We start from the raw sequence: 18,916 nt of genomic DNA, 5'->3' as shown, positions 1-18,916 counted from the left end.
CAATGGTGGTGGCGCATGTCTTTAATCCCAGCACTAGGGAGGCAGAGGCAGGCGGATCTCTTAGTTTAAGGCCAGTCAGGGGCTACAGAAAGAGTTCCCCCGACAACCAGGGTTACACAGAGAAACCCTTATCTTGAAGACAACAAACAGAGAACAGAACCTTAAAAGCAGAGGTGGTGGCAGAGATCTGTAACCTCCAGCACTTGGGTGTCTGAGGCAGGAGGATCACAGTTGGTGGCCAGCTTGGGTTACCATAGGAAGTTCCAGGCCAGCCTCAGCCACATAGAAAGCTTTTGTCTAAAGAAAGAAAAACAACAACCTACAAGCAGCTAGGAACCTGGCCTGGTGTTCCACACCTTTTGAATTCCAACACTCAGGAGGCAGAGGCCAGGGATCTCTATGAGTTAAAGATCTATGCTTGTTCTACATGGCAAGTTCTAGGCCAGCCAGGGCTACAAAATGTTACTCTGCCTCAAAACAACGATAACAAAAACAAACAGCAGCAACAAAAGCCAAGTGTGATATTTTAGACTTCTAATCTCAGCTCTTGGGAGGGAGACTGAACTGGAAGATCTGGACAAAACAAAATAAATCCATAGACTTACCTTGAAAGTTGTAGCTGTGTGACCCACGACAAGTAGCTTTCCATTTCTGAATCTCACATTTTTCACCTGTAAAGTGAGACATGATTGTTGAGGTGAAGGGATATAACCCTTGTAAACTGCTTAGCAGTGTTTAGTAAGTTCATAGTAAACATTAGTAGGAAACTGTCATTAACGTGAGCTTCTAGGTCAATGGTTCTCAACCAGTGGGTCGTAATCCCTTCAGGAGGTCAAATGACCCTTTCACAGGGGTTGCCAAAGACCATTGGAAAACATAGGTATTTACATTACTATTCATAACAGTTATGGAGTAGCAGTGAAAAGAAGCCCATGGTGGGTGGTCACCACCTGAGGAACTGTGCGAAGGTCCTTCATCCCCCTGTCTCTGCAGATTCACCCTCTACATCACCCTATTTTGGTGTCCCTCTTCCGTCACTCAATCCCATCACATTTCTGGGCTTTTCCTTCGCTTTAGCATTCCTTTCCTCTCTATTGGCAAATTTAAAATCGTATAGGACAATGAAGTGTTCCCAAACACCCATTCTTCTCTTTCTAGACACAGCTTCCTTACATAATCATGGAAAGGATGTCTCCTAGAGCCTCTGAAATAGTTCCAAATTCAAATAGTCTGTGTTGTCAAGACTGGGTCAACTTTTGTTCTCATTGTTCGTTCTGAAAATACAGTTCTGAAATATAGCACTCTTACACTTCTATGCTAATACTTATTTATTTATTCCAGTGACTTATTGTCCTGTCCCCATTTGTTTGTGATCTTTTGATTTCTTTGTTTTGTTGTTGTTTTTGAAACAGGGTATCACTGTGTAGTTCCGGCTGTCCTAGAACTCTCTCTGCTGGCTTCAAACTGACAGAGGTCTGCCTGCCTCTGTGCTGGAGTTAAAGGTGTGCACCACAAAAACTGACTTGTTTTGTTTTCTTAATATAGGGTCTCATGTAACTCCAGCTGCCCTCCAAATCCCCTTACAGCTGAGGCAGGCCTTTAAACGCCTGATCATTCTGCTTCCATCTCCTAACTGCTGGAACTGTAGGGTGTGTGATACCATTCTTGATTTTTGTTTTGTTTTGGTTTTTCAAGACAGGCTTTCTCTGTGTAGCCCTGGCTGTCCTGGAACTCGCTCTGTAGACCAGGCTGGCCTCGAACTCAAAGATACAACATCTGCCTCTGCCTCAGGAGTACTGAAATTAAAGGCATGTACCACCACTGTCTGGCCCGTTCTTGACTTTTTTTTTAAAAAAGAATATATTTAAATTTTTTATTACATTTTTTAAAACTGTGTGTTTGTATTCATGTGTGAGAGCACATGCCCCTGTACCGGTGTGGAGGTCAGAAAACAATTTGCAGGAATTGGCTCTCCCCTTTTGCTATGTGGAACCTGGGGCTCAAAGTCAGGTCATTAGGCTTGATGGCAAGCATCCCTACCCACTGAGTTTTGTTTTTTTGAGATAGGGTCTCATTGTGTAATCCAACCTAGCTTACAACTCAATAGTAACCCAGTCAGTCTTGAACTGGTCTGCCTTGGTCTTTTGATTGTTTCATGCTATGTTGAAAAGAGATTTTTTTTCCTTTTTGCTGTTTTTTCCCCTCTTCATTGCTGGGAATTGAACCCAAGGCCTCAGGAATACTGAGGAAGCACTCAACTACTGAGGTACATTCTAAGTGAGGATAAGGGTTGTATCTGTTCTATACTAGGAATTCTGAGTGCCTGGGATAAAGCCGGGGCTAGGTAATTAATGAAAGACTAAATAAATAAATAAGGTACTCATTCTTTTACTGTTTTTTTTTTTCCAGTGCCAGTGATTAAATTCAGGGTCTTGGACAAGACAGGCAAGCTCTCTGCCACTGAATTACATCCCTAGCACGTTGATAAAGCACGTTCACATGCACTTAATTACACTTAGTTCACATGCCACTGAATTACATCCCTAGCACGTTGATAAAGCACGTTCACATGCACTTAAGACTGAATGCGGCCGGGCGGTGGTGGCACACACCTGTAATCCCAGCACTCAGGAGGCAAAGGCAGGTGGATCTCTGTGAGTTCGAGGCCAGCCTGGTCTACAGAGCTAGTCCATGACAGGCTCCCAAAGCTACCGAGAAACCCTGTCTCGAAAAACCAAAAAAAAAAAAAAAAAGACTGAATGGGTGGCCCTGCTTTGAGGTCACTGGATTGCCTGTCTCCTGAAAGTATGTATTGGTGAACTCCCTTTTTCCATTTCCTCAGGAGCACTGAGCCTACGCATTCTGCTCTGCCTTGCTTCCACACCTTGCCACATCACCCCAGTTCTGCTATGCCAGGAATGTTACTAGGGAAGAGTATAGCCATGATTCAGCGGACACCTCAGGGATTGAGTAGGAGCTTGGGCAGAGAGATTTAGGGATTAAAAATGCTTCTTAAACATTCCTAGCTCTCCTTTTTGTAAGATAAAGACATGCTATTTTGCCTATTGCCTAGGCTGTTCTGGAAATCAAGATTTTTCTCCTTTAACTTTTTGAGTAGCTAGGACCTCAGTCATGTACCACCACACCCAAATTTTTAAACAATAATTATATTATTGTTATTACTATTTAAGACAAGGTCTCAACATGTAACTCTGGCTGTCCTGGAACTGGCTTTGTAGACCAGGCTGGCCTTCAACTCACAGAGATTAGCCTGCCTCTGCCTCCTAGTGCTGGGATTAAAAGGCTTGCATGACCACTGCCCTGCTGGATCAATTCCCTTATCCCACCTTATTGACCCAGGGATAGACCTTGGGTCATCAGGCTTGGTACTTTTATCTGATGAGACATCTTGACAGTCCCCAGGCACCTGAAAGCTTTTTTTTGAAATATGGACAATTTACTCAACAGTATTTACTGAGTACCCGTGAGACAGATTCTATGCCTCACAGTGTCTAATTCAGAATTAGCACTCTGCTATTCAGCTGGGTGAAGGTTTTAGGTATAGCATAAACATACAATGCTTCCGTGGGTACCTACTCACAGTGCTGTTTGTCTACTTTCAGTACCCAAGGGAGCACAAAGAATCCAGCAGATGGCAGTAAGGAAACAAATATTTTAGGTCTTGAAGGAAGAGGAAGAAATCTGAGGTTAATGAATGGGAGATGTTTGATTCTGGTCCTGGTTACCCTTCGGATAAACATCTAGGTAGGTATCCAGGCCACCTTAGGGCCAATAATCTGAGGGTTGTTTTTCCATGCCTTTTTAAAATTCATTTCTCAAACAGTTATTGAGTGCCTTCCTTGTACAAAGACGTGACAGGAGATGGACATACAAGAATGAAGCAGTCTTTGCTCTTCGGAAGCTCGGTTTGTTTGAAAGGTCTTCACTAGGGCCCCCACAATGTTCACAGACACCACAGTTCTTTGCTAAACCTGGGCAGAGTTCATACGAAGATTAGGCTAGAATGGAATTCCTCTGTTTTCCGTGCCCTTTGGAGTATAAATAATTAGCAGCTGAACACTCAGGAGGACTTTGGATCGGAGGAAGATTGTGTGATGCAGTCTGATCGAGTTCTGTAGTCGTTTTCACCGGTCTTTTAAACTTTGTTTTTTATGTATTTTTCTTACTTTTCTTGTTGTTATATTGCTGACAAATCCCCATTGACTTATTCATCTAACATTTACATTTCCTGAACTCTGTCACTGTGTCTAGCATTGTTTGAAGCAAACCGAACAGATCTCATGTCCTGAGAAGGAAGGTCCCACACGCCCGCACCGTAAACAGTAAAGGCTGGTGGTTGCGATGTTTTGTAGTACACAAGTGCTTAGCATCTCGGACTTGACACCAGGGCCGCGTCCTGGGTTCTTTCCAGGGCTGTCATTGGAAGCGCCCAGTCCTCCCCAGTCCAGCTGATTCTCAACCAGAAGTCCCAGCAAGCGGAACGCCACACGGTCAAAGATACGAACGCTTATTGGCCTACCGAGCCACCGTAGGCACACGGTCTTCCGCCGGTGGAGTCCTCGGGGGTGTGACGTGAGCTTGTCACGTGGCCCGCGGCCACCTCCGGATTGGCTCTGTTTCTCTCGGGATGGATGGGATGCAGCCGTGAGAAGGTGGGGCGCAGGCGCAGTGCTGGGATTTCCTTGGCCGCCCACCCTGAGCGGAGCGGTGGAGTTGGCGATAAACAGGCTGTGGCTGGGGCCGAGGGGGAGGGGGGGCGCCGGCTTTCCGGAGGACTTCTGCTGCCGGCCTTTTCCTTTAGGGGTGTTCGAGCGGGGCCGCGGGGCCGCCGGCAGCCGGCCTGAGTGTCGCTGTCTTGGGAGAGGAGGGAGCTTTTGCGGGGAGCAGTTAGGTTGCTAGGAGGGTGAGCGACGGGAGCTCTCCCCCATGCCGGGCAAGTGGTGCGGCCCTGAGCTGGTCCTGGAGCCGGAACGACGCCTGTGAGAAGCCCGCAGAACGCGGGGTTCTGTGAAGAGACGTGGGGAAGATTCGATTCCGAGAAAAGGAAGAGCCGACTTGAAAGGGAGCGAGGCCGCTGACGGGGAGGGGGGCTGCCAAGATGGCGTCCGCCTCCTCTGGGCCAGCGGCGGCCGGGTTTTCATCCCTTGATCCCGGGGGTCCCTGCCGGTACCTCAGGTGAGCCGGGTGGGGCGCGGGCAGCCGGCTGGGGAAGACTGGGAGATGGGAACAGGAGCGAGTCCTGGGAAGGGACCTGTCGCTGGGGGGTGTCCGAGTGGTTGCCCCTAACAGGCTGGACTCGGAAGTAGTGGACAATTTTGAGCGATCTAGAGGAGTTTTGGGGGAAAGGATGGGCGTCACGAGAGAAGAGAAGCCGACAGACACACTCCCACTGTGTCCTAGAGGCCATTGAGAACTTGGAGGAGGAGGAGGAGGGAGGAGGAGAGGAGGAGGAGGAGGAGGAGGAGGAGGGATGGAGAGAAGAGGGGAAACGATGAGAACAGGAGCGGAGAAAACCAAGTCAGTGAGGCTGGCGGCACAGCTTAGTGGTGGAGGTCTTGTCCAGCATGCACCAGACCCTGGCTTCAACCCCCCAGGATCTTAATTCAGAAATACTAACGTCAATGGAGTATGGGTAGAGAGAGGGGGAATTTTATTGGTGTGAGATAGAGGCTAAATTGATCGTGGAATTAATAGATCAAAACGTTGAGATTATGGGACCTAAAAGTGTTGAAGAGTCATGGGGGTGCTTTTGACTGCTGAGGAATTAGGGAATTGTGAGTGTTATTGGGAGTAAGAGTTAGTGGAGTGGCCTTTCCCCTCAGACTACCCCTATGCGGCACTCCCCCTCGCCTCAAGCCTTGTCCGCAGCAGCGCAGACACACATATTTCCTCAAATTAACTCTTTTGGTGATTCCTAGCCTTGGAAAGGAATGGGGAGTTTTTGTTTTGTATTTTGAGACAGGCACTTCCTCTGTCTTCCTGACTGGCTTGAGATCCCTAATGCTGGGATTACAGGAGTGTACCACAGCCAGCACAGAAGAAAAACTTGGAAGTGGCTAAAATTTGGGGGGTTGTTGTTGGTGGTGGTGGTGGTAAAGGTCAGAAGACCCTAAAGCGGGGAGGAGAAATGAAATGGAGGCTTGAATTGTAGAAGAGCCCTAGTTAGGCCTGTAGTTAGGGCCTCAGAAAGAAAGATGGGGGAGGGGGTGTGTGTGACTCCTGGTGCTGTGAGGGAATATTGCATAATCGGATATGGACTGGAGGAATGCTTACGATGATGTATGAAGAAATTACAAGGGAACTGGGCAGTGTAGAGAGGTCAGGGTCGTTAGAGATTGATGGAGATTGGGGGCTGAAAAGGCCCACAAAGAAAAGCCACAGATTGTGTGTAGGAGGGAAGCTGTGTATGGGAGGAGAATCAGAAGCTGTTCCAGAGGCTCTGTCAGGAGTGCCAGTGTTCCTCAGTAACTGTTGCCTGAGAAGCTGGGTATTAGATGCTTTTCTTGAGAGTTGATTTTTTCTTAGGCTGGGATTTTCCCCTTACCATTTTGAATGGGCTTGAGTTCCACCTTAAACATTCCAGCTTAGACAGAGGAAACATAGTCATAGATACCCTCTTCATAAGCTGAAATTTTATTTATGCGCCTCTATTTTTAGTTTCTTGGAGAGGTGGCTTTTGCCTTTCCTCTAAAAGCATTAGAGAGCCATAACAATTCTTTTTTTGGTTTTTTCGAGACAGGGTTTCTCTGTGTAGCTTTGCACCTTTCTTGGAACTCACTTGGTAGCCCAGGCTGGCCTCGAACTCACAGAGATCCGCCTGGCTCTGCCTCCTGAGTCCTGGGATTAAAGGCATGCGCCACCACCGCCCAGCTTTTGTTCTTTTTTCTGACAGTGTTTCTCTGTATAACAGCACTAGCTCTCCTGGAACTCACTCTGTAGACCAGGCTTGGGTTGAACTCAGAGATCCACCTGCCTCTGCCTCCTGAGCTCTGGGGTTAAAGATGTGCACCACCACCACCTGGCTTAGTTGATTATTTTTCTGTTGTATGTATGTGCATAATATGTGTGAGCGCGCGTCGTGTCAGAGGCTGGTTTCCCTCCTTCCACCCTTTATGAGAGTTCTGGTTCTTGAATCAGGTCATCAGGCCTGTCTACAGCAAGCACCATTGCCAGCTGAACCATCCCTCCTACTCAGGTGACTTTCTTTTTAATGCAGTGGCTTCTTATTTGAAATCCTTAAGTATTTCCTGGCCAAGCATTCTCCTTTTTTCTTTTCTTTTCTCCCTCAAGGCAGTGTTCCTCTCTGTAGCTCTGGCTGGCCTCGAACTTAAGAGAGATCAGCCTGCCTGCCTGCACAGTGCCGGAATCAAAGGTGTGTGCCACCATGCCTGGCTTCCAGGCATTCTTGTGAGTGATATTTAACCAAACGTCCCACCTATCAAGTTAGGTAGTATCTCTGCTAAAAAACAAGTTAATCTTTCCCCCTCACTTCTTTTTTAAAAAGATTTTTTTTTAGTGTCTGGCATGGTGGCACATGCTTTTAATCCCAGCATAGGGGAGGCAGAGGTAGGAGGATCTCTTGAGTTTGAAGCCAGTCTGGTCTATGTAGCAAGTTCTAAGATAGTCAGGACGACATAGGTCTTGTCTCAAAAAAACCAACAAGAAAAAACATGTACTTGTGTGTGTCGCTTTGTGTGTGAATGCCCCTTGGAGGACAAAGAGAGGCCTGCATCCCCTGGAGCTGAAGTTCATACAGTTGGGAGCACTTGACAAGGGTGTTGGTGACTGAACTTGGATCCTGTGGAAAAGAAGAGCAAACACTCTTTTTGTTTGAGAAGGGACTAGAACTTGCTCTGTAGACCAGGCTGGCCTTGAACTCACAGAGATCCGCCTGCTTCTGCTTCCTGATGCTGATATCAAAGGTGTGCCTCAGACTCACCACATAGCAGATGAGCTTGAACTCTAGCTTCCCCTCTCTACCTTGTCGGTGCTAGAATTACAGGCCTATTCCACCACGCCTAACTTAGATTACCTTAACGTTTTTTTCTTGTTTTATTTTTGAGGCAGGGTCTCTCAGTGTAGTCCTTCCTGGCTACTCAACATATAGAGCAGGCTGGCCTCAAACTCATGAGATCCTCCTGCTTCTGCCTCTCAAGTGCTGGGATTACAGGTGTGCCTCACCACACTGGGCAAACCATAAGCTCTGAAATGATATTTATCATCTTTTCCATTGGAGTTGTTGCCATGTTTGAATCTGGAGGAGGGAGTCGATTATAAATGAATTGTCATCGTAAAGTAACCATCGTGTGCTTTTCCTTATGCTTTGATTGGTAATAAATGATGATGTAGTTTGCTACCTGGGTTCTTCTGTTTGGTGTATAAAAAAAGTATACATTCCCTTTGTTTTTCCCATCTTCATTATTTGGACAATGGCACCCACTTAATAAAATCAGCCCTGGTGAAGTACTGTTGACGACCATCTGTTCAGGGTTCTGAGATCCTGGTTTTCTGTTCTCTTCTGTCAGTTAATAACTTGAAATTCAAGTCGTCAAGTTCAGCTTTTACTAGAAATGAGAGCCAAGAGTTTCTGTTTGGTGTGTGCGTTTGTTGTTATTTTGAGACAGGGTCTGACTGTGCTGTCTTGGTTGGTCTAGAACTCTCTGTGTAGACCATGCTATTCTGGATCTCAGAGGACTAAAGGTGTACGACATCACACCCAGCTATTTGGAGTCTTGATTTGAAATCGGGGGGTAGAAGTTACAAGGGCAGTTAAATGTCAAGATGTACATTGCTCCACTGAAATAAAAACTGTGATTAAAATCACATTTGCCTCCCCAAAGGAAAGGCCTTTGAAACCTTAGATGATCTTCAGCTCTAGTTCCTTCTGCTTCACACAAGAACAGTTTTGAAATAGTCACCCCTTGCTCATCTGTTGGGTTTTAGCAGAATCATAAATGATTTGGGAATAACCCCACAGCTCCTATACTCACCCTACCTAGCTCGCTATTTTTTTTTGTTTTGGTTTGTAGACCAGGCTGGCCTTGAACTCAGAAATCTGCCTGCCTCTGCCTTCCAAGTGCTGGGATTAAAGTTGTGTATCACCGCACTCGGCAAGCTAGTTGTTGTTGTTGTTTTTCCTTTCTTCCTTTTCTTTTAATTTTCATTGGTGTTTTTCCTGCATGGTTGTCTGTGTGAGGATGTCAGGTCCCCTAGAACTGGAGCGACAGACAGTTTTGAGCCATCATGTAGGTACTGAGAATTGAACCTGGGTCCTCTGGAAGAGTAGTCAGTGCTCTTAACCACTGAACCATCTCTCCAGCCCCAGCTAGCTGTTTTTTGAGGCAAGGTTTGCTGTGTAGCTCTGGCTTGTCAGATAGAGTTATAGTCCCACACCTGCGGTTCTTCAGATTCTTGTTTGCTTTTTGCTTTGTTTTCTAATCGGCATGAGCTACCACATGTGTTTCATCAGGCCTACATTCGTCTGCTTTTAAAATTTTAACATATACATTTTTTAATTTTGAGAGTGAATGTGTGTACGCATGTATGTGCTCGTAAGTGGAAGCTAGAGAACAGCTTACAGGTATTGGTTTTTCTCCTTCGGTCATGTGGGTCCTCAGACTTCCTGTGTACTTGGTGACAAATGCTCTTACCACTGAGCCATCCTGCCGGCCTACTCTCCCCTACTACTTTTTAAACCACAACAAAGACCATCAGGTCTTACTGGACTGGCTCTGGATTCCAGGGACTTCAATCAATCCTTCTGCCTTAGGACTACTGTAGTTACTAGCTGATATACAGGTACATTTAATTCAACCACACTTGTCTTTTCAGAGTATCATTGTTTTTTGTTTTAAATATATTTATTTCTGCCATGGCTGTTTAAGCTTGGTGTCAGGTATAATTACAGTTTGTTTTATAGTTGTCTAGTATCTGAGATTAGTTGATATGTATACTTTAAAGTTAGCTTTGAGTGTCAAAATGGTATGTTTCACTTGTTGCTGTGTGTGGGACTCCTGGGTTGATGTTGATACTAACTCTTCTGATTAATACCTTTGCTGAAATATATGCTACCTAAAAACTATAAAATATTTTATTAGCTTGTTTTTTCTTTGATCATATAATGGAAACTATGGCCTGTGGTATGAACAGAGATAACAAGAATCAGAGCTGGATAAGGGGGAGAAGGGTTTTGTTTTTGTTTTTTGGTGGGTTTTTTTTTGTTGTTGTTGTTGTTGTTTTGCTTGCTGGCTTTTTTATGAGCCAAGATTTCATTAAGGTCTTATGTACTTGATGTGATCCTCCTCCATTAGTCTTCCTATTGTTGGGATATACAGGAATGAACCACTAACTCTAGCCTTTTCTTCTTCTCTCCTCCTCCTCCTTCTCCTCCTCCTTCTTTTCTTTTCTTTTCTTTTCTGAGATAGAGTCTTCCTGTGTTACCCAGGTTGGTCTCTTAATTTATAATCTTCCAGCTTCAGCCTCCTGAGCTGAGAATACAGGTGGATGACACTGTGCCTAGTGTTATTTTATTCTTTTAAGTTCAACCTTAGTCTCCCCCTCTCCCTCCCCCTTTTCCTCCCCTCACTGTGTAGCCCTGACTGTCCTGAAACTCATTCTGTAGATTAGGCTGGCCTTGAACTCACAGAAATCCATCTGCTTCTGCCTCCTGAGTGCTGGGATTAAAGACCTGCACCACTACCCCCACCAGAAACAGGAGGATCCAGGAGTTCAAGGCCAGCCTGGGTAACACGAGACCTGTCTTTAAAAAAAAAAGAAAGAAAGAAAGAAAATTAAAATCACAAGTTTTTTTTTTTTTTTTTTTTTTTTTTTTTTTAACTGAAGATAAAAACACATTGGTGAAGTACACTGTTTTCTCTGTTGTCACCCAGGTGGAGGGAATCTCTCTTTCTATATTCCAAACTAAGCCCAACATTCTGTTCCAGAGATTGTATTAGAATAGATGAAGTAACCAAGGGGAATTATGAGGGAAGGGGAAGAGGTCTTTCTTAAAATATATGATGTATATGATTAAATAGAGGTGGTTTTTTTTTTTTTGGTTTTTTTTTTTTTTTGGTTTTTTAGAGACAGGGTTTCTCCGTGTAGTTTTGGTGCCTGTCCTGGATCTCACTCTGTAGACCAGGCTGGCCTCGAACTCACAGAGATCCGCCTGCCTCTACCTCCCGAGTGCTGGGATTAATGGTGTGAGCCAACACAGCCAGGCCCGAGAAAGTCAAATTTTTATTTGTGTGTGTGTGTCTGTGTCAGTGTATGCCACATGTGTGCAGGTGCCTGCAGAGGTCAGAAGACAGCATAAGATCTTGGAGCAGAAGTTACAGGTGGTTATGAACAATCAATTCTGTGCTGGAAACTGAGTTCCCATTCCTGGAACAACAGTTAGTATCTGTTGCGCCCCCAAAGTCATGCCTTTGAACTTAGACATGGAGGTCAGAAAAACTGAGAAAAGTCCAGTGTTTCAGAGAAAACATAACTCAGCTTTGCGCCAGCATCTGAAAAAAGAAAGAAAAGAAAAGGCCGATTTACATTTTTTAAAAAAATTCTGTCTCAGGCAGGCTTCATGGAGGAAACTTCATTAGCAGTAGCCTATATTTTTTATTTTTCTGGTTGAGGGAAGTGCTGTTGGGGCAATTAATGCTTGTTTTGAAATTATAAAAACTAACTTTTTCTACTGAACTATGCATGCGTTTTGTTCACATAAACCTCCTCCCCCCAGTACTGGGATTGAATGCAAGCATAAGTTAGTCAAGCTCTACCACGGAGCTTGTTAACCCTAGAATATGTGTATATTAATCCTGCAAAACTCCAGATGATTAGAACCAGAGTTGGGTGTCATGACATATGCCTGAGTTGCAGGATTCCCAGGACTCGGGCACAAGCAGGAGGATTGCCACAAGTTTGAGGCCAGTCTGGTCTACATAGTTCCATGCCAGCTAGGGCTATAGAGCTATGTAGCTCTGGCTGTCCTGGAACTCACTCTGTAGACCAGGCTGGCCTCGAACTCACAGAGATCCACCTGCCCCTGCTTCCCAAGGGCTGAGATTAAAAGCATGCACCACCACAGCCCAGCCTATCAAAAATCTTAAATTCCTCTTGACTATGGCTGGCTAATTCAAAACTCTCAGGTCTTTTAAGAAAAGACTTAGCAGCCAGCAGTGGTGAATCTGTGAATTCAAGACTAGCCTGGTCTACAGAATGAGTTCCAGGACAGCCAGAGCTATATAGTGAGACTCTGTCTTGGGAAAAAAGAAAGAAAAGACAGATTTTTTTTTCATAATTTTGAGCAAAATATTGGTGCTAAGTGATATGGTGAAATTTGCTCTTGTGATACTGGAAGTAAAAGTTCATTAGAAGGAAATAGTTATTTTAATTTCACCTCCTCATTTCCTAAATTAGGCAGCTGAGGTTTAGAGAGTTTTACTAGAGACAAGGGTGCTCAGTAGAGATTGAATCTATTAAAAAGGATCTTAGTAAACTTATGGCTCATTCCTTGGTATTTCTGGTAATATGTTGGCTATTAGGTGACAGGACTGGTAGATTAAACTAAAATGTAGCTAGTTTTCCTGCCTGGCCCACAGTCAGGACAAATCTCTGTCACCCGCCAGTCCCGCAGCCTCTCAGACCCGACCAAGTAAACACAGAGACTTATATTGCTTACAAACTGTATGGCCGTGGCAGGCTTCTTGCTAACTGTTCTTATATCTTAAATTAATCCATTTCTATAAATCTGTACTTTGCCATGTGGCTCGTGGCTTACCGGCATCTTCACATGCAGCTTGTCATGGCAGCGGCTGACAGTGTCTCTCTGACTCAGCCCTCCACTTCCCAGAATTCTCCTCTCTCCTTGTCCCGCCTATACTTCCTGCCTGGCCACTGGCCAATCAGTGTTTTATTTATACAGACCGATATCCACAGCACTAAAACATGTTTTTTACATTTATATGGTGTATACATGTTGGTGGGGCTTGCCAGGGTGTGCATGTATGGTCAGAAAACAGCTGTGAGAGGCAGAGGAGTTTGTCCTGTCCTTCCACCGTGTGAGTTCTGCATATTGAATTCAATCACTGCACTGGCTGGTAAGTGCCTTTACCTAATGTACCATCTTGCTGTCCCAGTTTAAACTATTTTTGCGCATGTGCGTGTGGGTGTGCGTTGAAACAGAGTTTCTCTGTGTAATAGTTCTGGCTGTCTGGGAAACTTGCTCTGTAGACTAGGCTGGGCTCCAACTCAGAGAGACCCACCTGCTTCTGCTTCTGCCTCTCAAGTGCTGGGATTAAAGGCGTGCGCCGCCGCCGCCGCCGCCGCCGCCGCCGCCGCCGCCGCCGCCGCCGCCGCCTGTCTCAAACTACTTTTGAGCTTTTATTTTGAGGCCCTTCCTTGACTTTTTTGACTTTCCCTGAGAAAGGAAAATTGATAACCTGCTGAGAAACAAAATTGAGCTTTTCTTTGCAGTGTGGCTTGGTTTTAATTGCTTTGATTCAGTTGCTGTTATGGAGGTGGTTGTGGTCAGTCCCTGTCCTCCCCACTTACTGTTGAGACAGTCCAATCTGCCCAAGCTGGCCTCAGATTTACTTTGTGCTAAGGCGGATCTTGAACTCCTGGTCCTCTGGCTACTTCCTGGGTTCGAGAGTTAAAAGTGCACTGTTCAGGTGTTTTTGTTTGTTTGTTTCAGGGAGTGGAGGGTGGTAGGTAGTGTAGTGGTGGTGTTTCAAGACAGTTTCTTTGTATAGCCCTGACTGTCCTGGAACTCGCTCTGTAGACCAGGCTGGCCTCCAACTCAGAGATCACCTGTCTCTGCCTCCCAAGGCTGGGACTAAAGGTGTGCCCCACCATCCCTGGCCAGTTGTAAGCTTGAGTTACTGTTTAACCTCTTGAAGCACAGTCTTTCTGTGTGGCCTCTGCTGGCCTTGATCTTGAGATCCTCTTGTCTTAATTTTCTGAGTACTCAGATTACTGTGCCACCAGGCCTAGGCAGTATCTTCTTTTTGTTTGTTTTTTTGTTTTGTTGTAGAAAGTTTTTAGTTTTTTATTTTGCTGGGTTTTTGTTTGTTTTTTTAATCCTTGGCTTTTGATTTTATCAAACTAGTTCCTAAGAGTTAGCATTTTTATTTTGTGAAACATTTAAGTTGTGTTATTGGTAAGCAGTGGATTGAGTCTCTGAAATACCTTGTCTATGACCTGTTCAGGCAAAACTAGTTGTCTGAGGAATGCATGTCCGGCTAGCCTCAAGCATCTGCAAATTATATGTGTACTTCAAACACTGAAGTCAGTCACACAGTGTCTTTTAGTTTCTCGACTGCTGGATGATGTCATCTCATCTCCAGAGGAAATGCTTTTCCTCTGAAAGTGCTGGGAGAGGCTTTGCTATTGAGGCCAATTCTGTTTTGTTCCACATACTAAGGGGAGCCCAACTCACTTCAGAGCTACTTGCTGTAATGAAGATATCTTTGTTTAAATTATCACCTCTTTATTTTTAGAGATTTCATTTTTATTAAAATTATGTGTATCTGTGTGTGTTATGTATGAGTGAATGCCATCTGTGTGCCAGTGTCCAAGGAGGCCAAAAAAAGACATTTGGATCCCTTGGTGCTAGAGTTGTAGGCTGCCCCCTGTTGTGGGTGCTAGGAACTGAACTCAGGTCCTCTGGAAGTACAGCAAGTGTTCTTAACCCTTGAGTGCTTTTAACCCTTGAGCACTCCAGACCCAGTTATCACCTTTAGTACATTTTCCCTCTGAAATACACTGTTTTCACACTTCTCAGAATCATGTTGATAATTTTTCTCTCCTGTCTCTTTTGACATTTTCTTTTTTAAAATTAGTTATTATTTTTAGTATTATGGGTGTTTTGCCTTCATGTACCACATATGAAGTGTCCACAGAGACCAGAGAGAATGTTAGATCCCCTGGGACTGGAGTTACAGACAATTATGAACTGCCATATGTGTGGCTGCGTCCTCTGGAAGAGCAGCCGGTTCTCTTTAACTACTGAGCCATCCATTGTCCCTCTATCACCACCCACCCCCTTATTTTATCACTGTTACTATTTTTTAAGTCTTCTAATTCTTCTTAATTTGAAATTTTGTTTCAAGTTGTCTGGTATTACTGAACAAATTTGTAGAGACCAAGAATGGTGTTTTGCACAGTGGCTAGAAACCAGTCCTTCCAGTATCCTCCACCAACACAAGCTAGGGTGCTGCAAAGGACTAAACTGGAATGCTTCCCCAAACCGGTACAGAGTTACTCAGAAGTTTTTTAAATAGTTAGGTGTGGTGGTGCATACCTGCTGTCTTAACAACTTGGGAGACTGAGGTATGAGGACTGCTGTGAGTTCAAAACCAGATTAGGCCACATAGTGAGTTCCAGGCCATCTAGGCAATAAAATAAGACCCTGTTTTTTGTTGTTCCTTTTTTAAAGGGGGCAGGAGAGGTAACTGAGCGGTTTAAAACTACTGGCTGCTCTTACATAGAACCTAAGTTCAGTTCCCAGCACCCATAATGGCAGGTCACAACTGCCTTTAACTCCAGTTCCAGGGAACCCGAAACCCTCTTCTGGCCTCCGCAGATACCAGACATGCACATGGTGCACAGACATACAGATAGACAAAACAGTCGTACACATACAAGTTAAAAATAAACCTAGGAGAGAGAAACAGACAGAATTATGTTGTGGAGTGGTACATGCTTATAATCCTAGCACTTTGCAGGCAGAGGCAGGAGAAATTTGAGGCCAGAGTGAGCTATCAAAACAGACTTTGCTCAAAAACTGCACAGGTAGGGATAGGGAGAAAGAATTGATTGTCTATACTTTGGTATCTGATGTGACTGCTTCAGTTGTTCAGAAGTTATTTTAGTAACAGTGATTTCTCACCTTATTTTTGTTGTTGTTTTTTGAGACAGGGTTTCTCTGTGTTACAGTCCTAGCTGTCTTGGAACTTGCCTTATAGACCAGGCTGGCCTCGAACTCAGAGATCTACCTGTGTCTACCTATCTGCCTCTGTCTCCCGAGTGCCAGGATTAAAGGCATGCACCACCACACCCAACTTTCTCACCTTATTTTTATAACTTAAAGCATATCTGGTTTTGGTTTTTTGGGATGGAAAATAGTCCTGGCCTTGAATTTGCTGTATAGCCAAAGCTGGCCTTTAATTCTTGATACTTCTGCTTTTTTTTTCCCCCTTTTTTTCAAGATAGGGTTTCTCTGTGTAGTTTTTGTGCCTGTCCTGGATCTCACTCTGTAGACCAGGCTGGCCTCAAACTCACAGAGATCCACCTGGCTCTGCCTCCCGAGTGCTGGGATTAAAGGCGTGCGCCACCACTGCCCAGCTCTGCTTCTATTTTATGTTTTAGGATTATTGGATTGTGACACCACACTTTGCCAGAGCCTGTTTTGTTTGGTTTTTAAGAATATTTTTCAAGTTATAACATCTGTGAGATAATGCAAATATGGAGTATCAACATTAAGAGACCATTAATAATTTGAAAGATAGGGTTGTCTTTTATTTATTTTTTTTAAGTTTTTATTTATTTTGTGTGAGTGTGTGTATGTGCCGTGGGGTGCATGTGGAGGTCAGAAAACAACTTTGGGAATAGCTCCTAGCCTATTACCCATCTGACTTCTTATGTGGATTTTAGGGGTTGAACTCAGGTTATTAGGCCTGTATAGCAGGAGCTTTTACCTGTGGAGTTATCTCCCAAACCCCATGCTTCCCTCTCTCAGAGAAGTCTCTTACATATATTTATATAGGTTTGTTTAAGATTATAGGGTATCCCAATGTAATATGTCATTCAGAAAAATGATTTGATGTTATGTGTATACATGTGGGGTGGAGGGGATGTTCATGTGAGTTCAGATGCCAGAGGCATCAGAGTCCCTGGAACTGGACTGGCCATCTGTCCAGCCTCCTCTGTTTATTACTAATTTCTTATACTTTCCTCTATGTGTATATATGTATGTCTGTGCATGCATTTGTGTGGGAGGATGTCCAAGAACGATGTGTAGGAATCAGTTCTCTTCTTTCCTCCCATGTGGGTCTCGGGGGTAGAACTCAGGTTGTCAGGTACCATGGCAAGCACCTTTACTAAATGGCCCTCTAGGCATTTCTTTTCGATTTTTTTTTCTTTTTCCTTCTAACTTATTTTTGTAGCATAGGACAGTGATTTTTGTTATGAACTTTAGTTGGGGGTGGTGGTGGTGGTGGTGGTGGTGGTGGTGGTGGTGGTGGTGGTGGTGGTGGTGGTAATGGTTTTTTGGGTGGCTGTTGAGCACTAGAGTATTGGGAGCTAAAGGTTTTAAAACAGAGAGAATGACACTAAAGCTTTCTCTGTGTGTCTCTTTAGTTTGTAATATACAGATTAACATACTTCTTGGGCTGGAGAGCTAGCTCAGTGGTTAAGGGCATTGACTGCTTTTCCAGAGGACCCAGGTTTAATTCCCAGCATCCACATGTCAGCTCACAACTGTCTGTAACTCTGGTTCTAGGGGATCTGACACCCTTTTCTGGCCTCCATGGGCATATGGGCATGCACATGGTGCACGAAGGCAAAATACCCATACATATAAAATAAAAATGAATCAATTTTAAGCTGGGTGGTGGTGGTGCACACTTTTAATCCCAGCACTCGGGAGGCAGAGGCAGGCAGATCTCTTTGAGTTTCAGGGCAGCCAAGGCTGTTTGTTACACAGAGAAACCCTGTCTCAAAAAACCAATGAATGAATAAATAAAAGGTTTATCCAAGGCTGTTAAACAGAGAAACCCTGTCTCAAAAAACCAAAAAGTAAACAAATAAATAAACAAGTAAATAGACAAATAAATAAATAAAAGGTTCAAGGAAAATAGAAACTAATCAAATCAAGCTGATACCAGCATATATACAGTTTCATATTTGAGGACCTTTTATATATGAATAAGTACATGTATAATTGTTTTCAAGTATATTGTATTCTTTTTTTCCCCATTTTATTCTTCTGTATATGAGTGTTTTGCCTGCATGTATGTCTGTGTACCACATGTGTACAATGCCTACAGAAGCCAAATGAGGCCATCAGTCCCCTGGGACTGGAGTTACAGAGTTACAGATACTTGTGAGCTGTGGGTGCTGGGAAAAGGCCTTTAAACTTCCTTTTAAAACAACTTTTTTCTTTTCATTAATTTACTGTGGAGCTGGGTGTAGTGGTTCACACCTGTAATCCCAGAGTTTGGAAAGCTACAGCAGAACCTTATGAGTTCAAGGTCAGGCTGAACTGCACAGTAAGACCTTGACTGAAATTTTTTAATTTTTATTATGACATGCCATCTAAGCTATCTATAAACATGCATTTAAAAATAATGATTATTTTATATAAAATAATGGTTATATAGTATTCCACTTTAAACTACACCCTGATTTATTTATCCTTGTTTACTTATGTTCTTTCCAATACAGTACTTGTACATTTATACTTATTACATACACTACTACAGTGAATATTCATATATATATATATATATATATTTATATATATATATTTTTTCTTCGAGATAGGGTTTCTCTGTGTAGCTTTGCGCCTTTCCTGGAACTCACTCTGCAGACCAGGCTGGCCTCGAACTCACAGAGATCCGCCTGCCTCTGCCTCCCGAGTGCTGGGATTAAAGGCGTGCGCCACCACCGCCCGGCGAATAGCTTTAGATCTGAAAAATTCGTCCAATTGGAATCCACTGGAAAGGTAAATGATTTGGAGTAAAAGTTTTGTGACTACTGAAATTTATTTATTTGCTTTTTTTGGAAACAGGTTTCTCTGTGTAGCTCTGGCTGTCCTGGAACTTACTTTGTAGACCAGGCTGTCCTCGAACTCAGAGATCCACGTACCTCTGCTTCCTGAGTGCTGGGATCAAAGGTGTGC

At 44.0% G+C, this 18,916-nt stretch overlaps 1 protein-coding gene across 3 annotated transcripts in view; it reads left to right on the top strand.

Moving 5' to 3' along the window:
* Positions 1-4,823: 4,823 nt before the first annotated feature.
* Positions 4,824-18,916, top strand: part of Pip5k1a (phosphatidylinositol-4-phosphate 5-kinase type 1 alpha) — a 48,691-nt gene continuing 34,598 nt past the window's right edge. For 2 of the 3 annotated variants that reach the window (XM_052732270.1, XM_052732271.1), the window contains exon 1: positions 4,826-5,196. The gene's annotated coding sequence lies outside the window, so the exon portion shown is untranslated. Of the gene's footprint in view, positions 5,197-18,916 lie in introns of all 3 variants that reach the window. The other variant, XM_052732272.1, reaches the window with a different exon arrangement.

Source organism: Peromyscus californicus, unplaced genomic scaffold (assembly GCF_007827085.1).
Source record: "Peromyscus californicus insignis strain IS unplaced genomic scaffold, ASM782708v3 Scaffold_9__1_contigs__length_137607984, whole genome shotgun sequence".
Taxonomy (NCBI): domain Eukaryota; kingdom Metazoa; phylum Chordata; class Mammalia; order Rodentia; family Cricetidae; genus Peromyscus; species Peromyscus californicus.
This window is presented reverse-complemented; position numbering and strand designations above follow the sequence as displayed.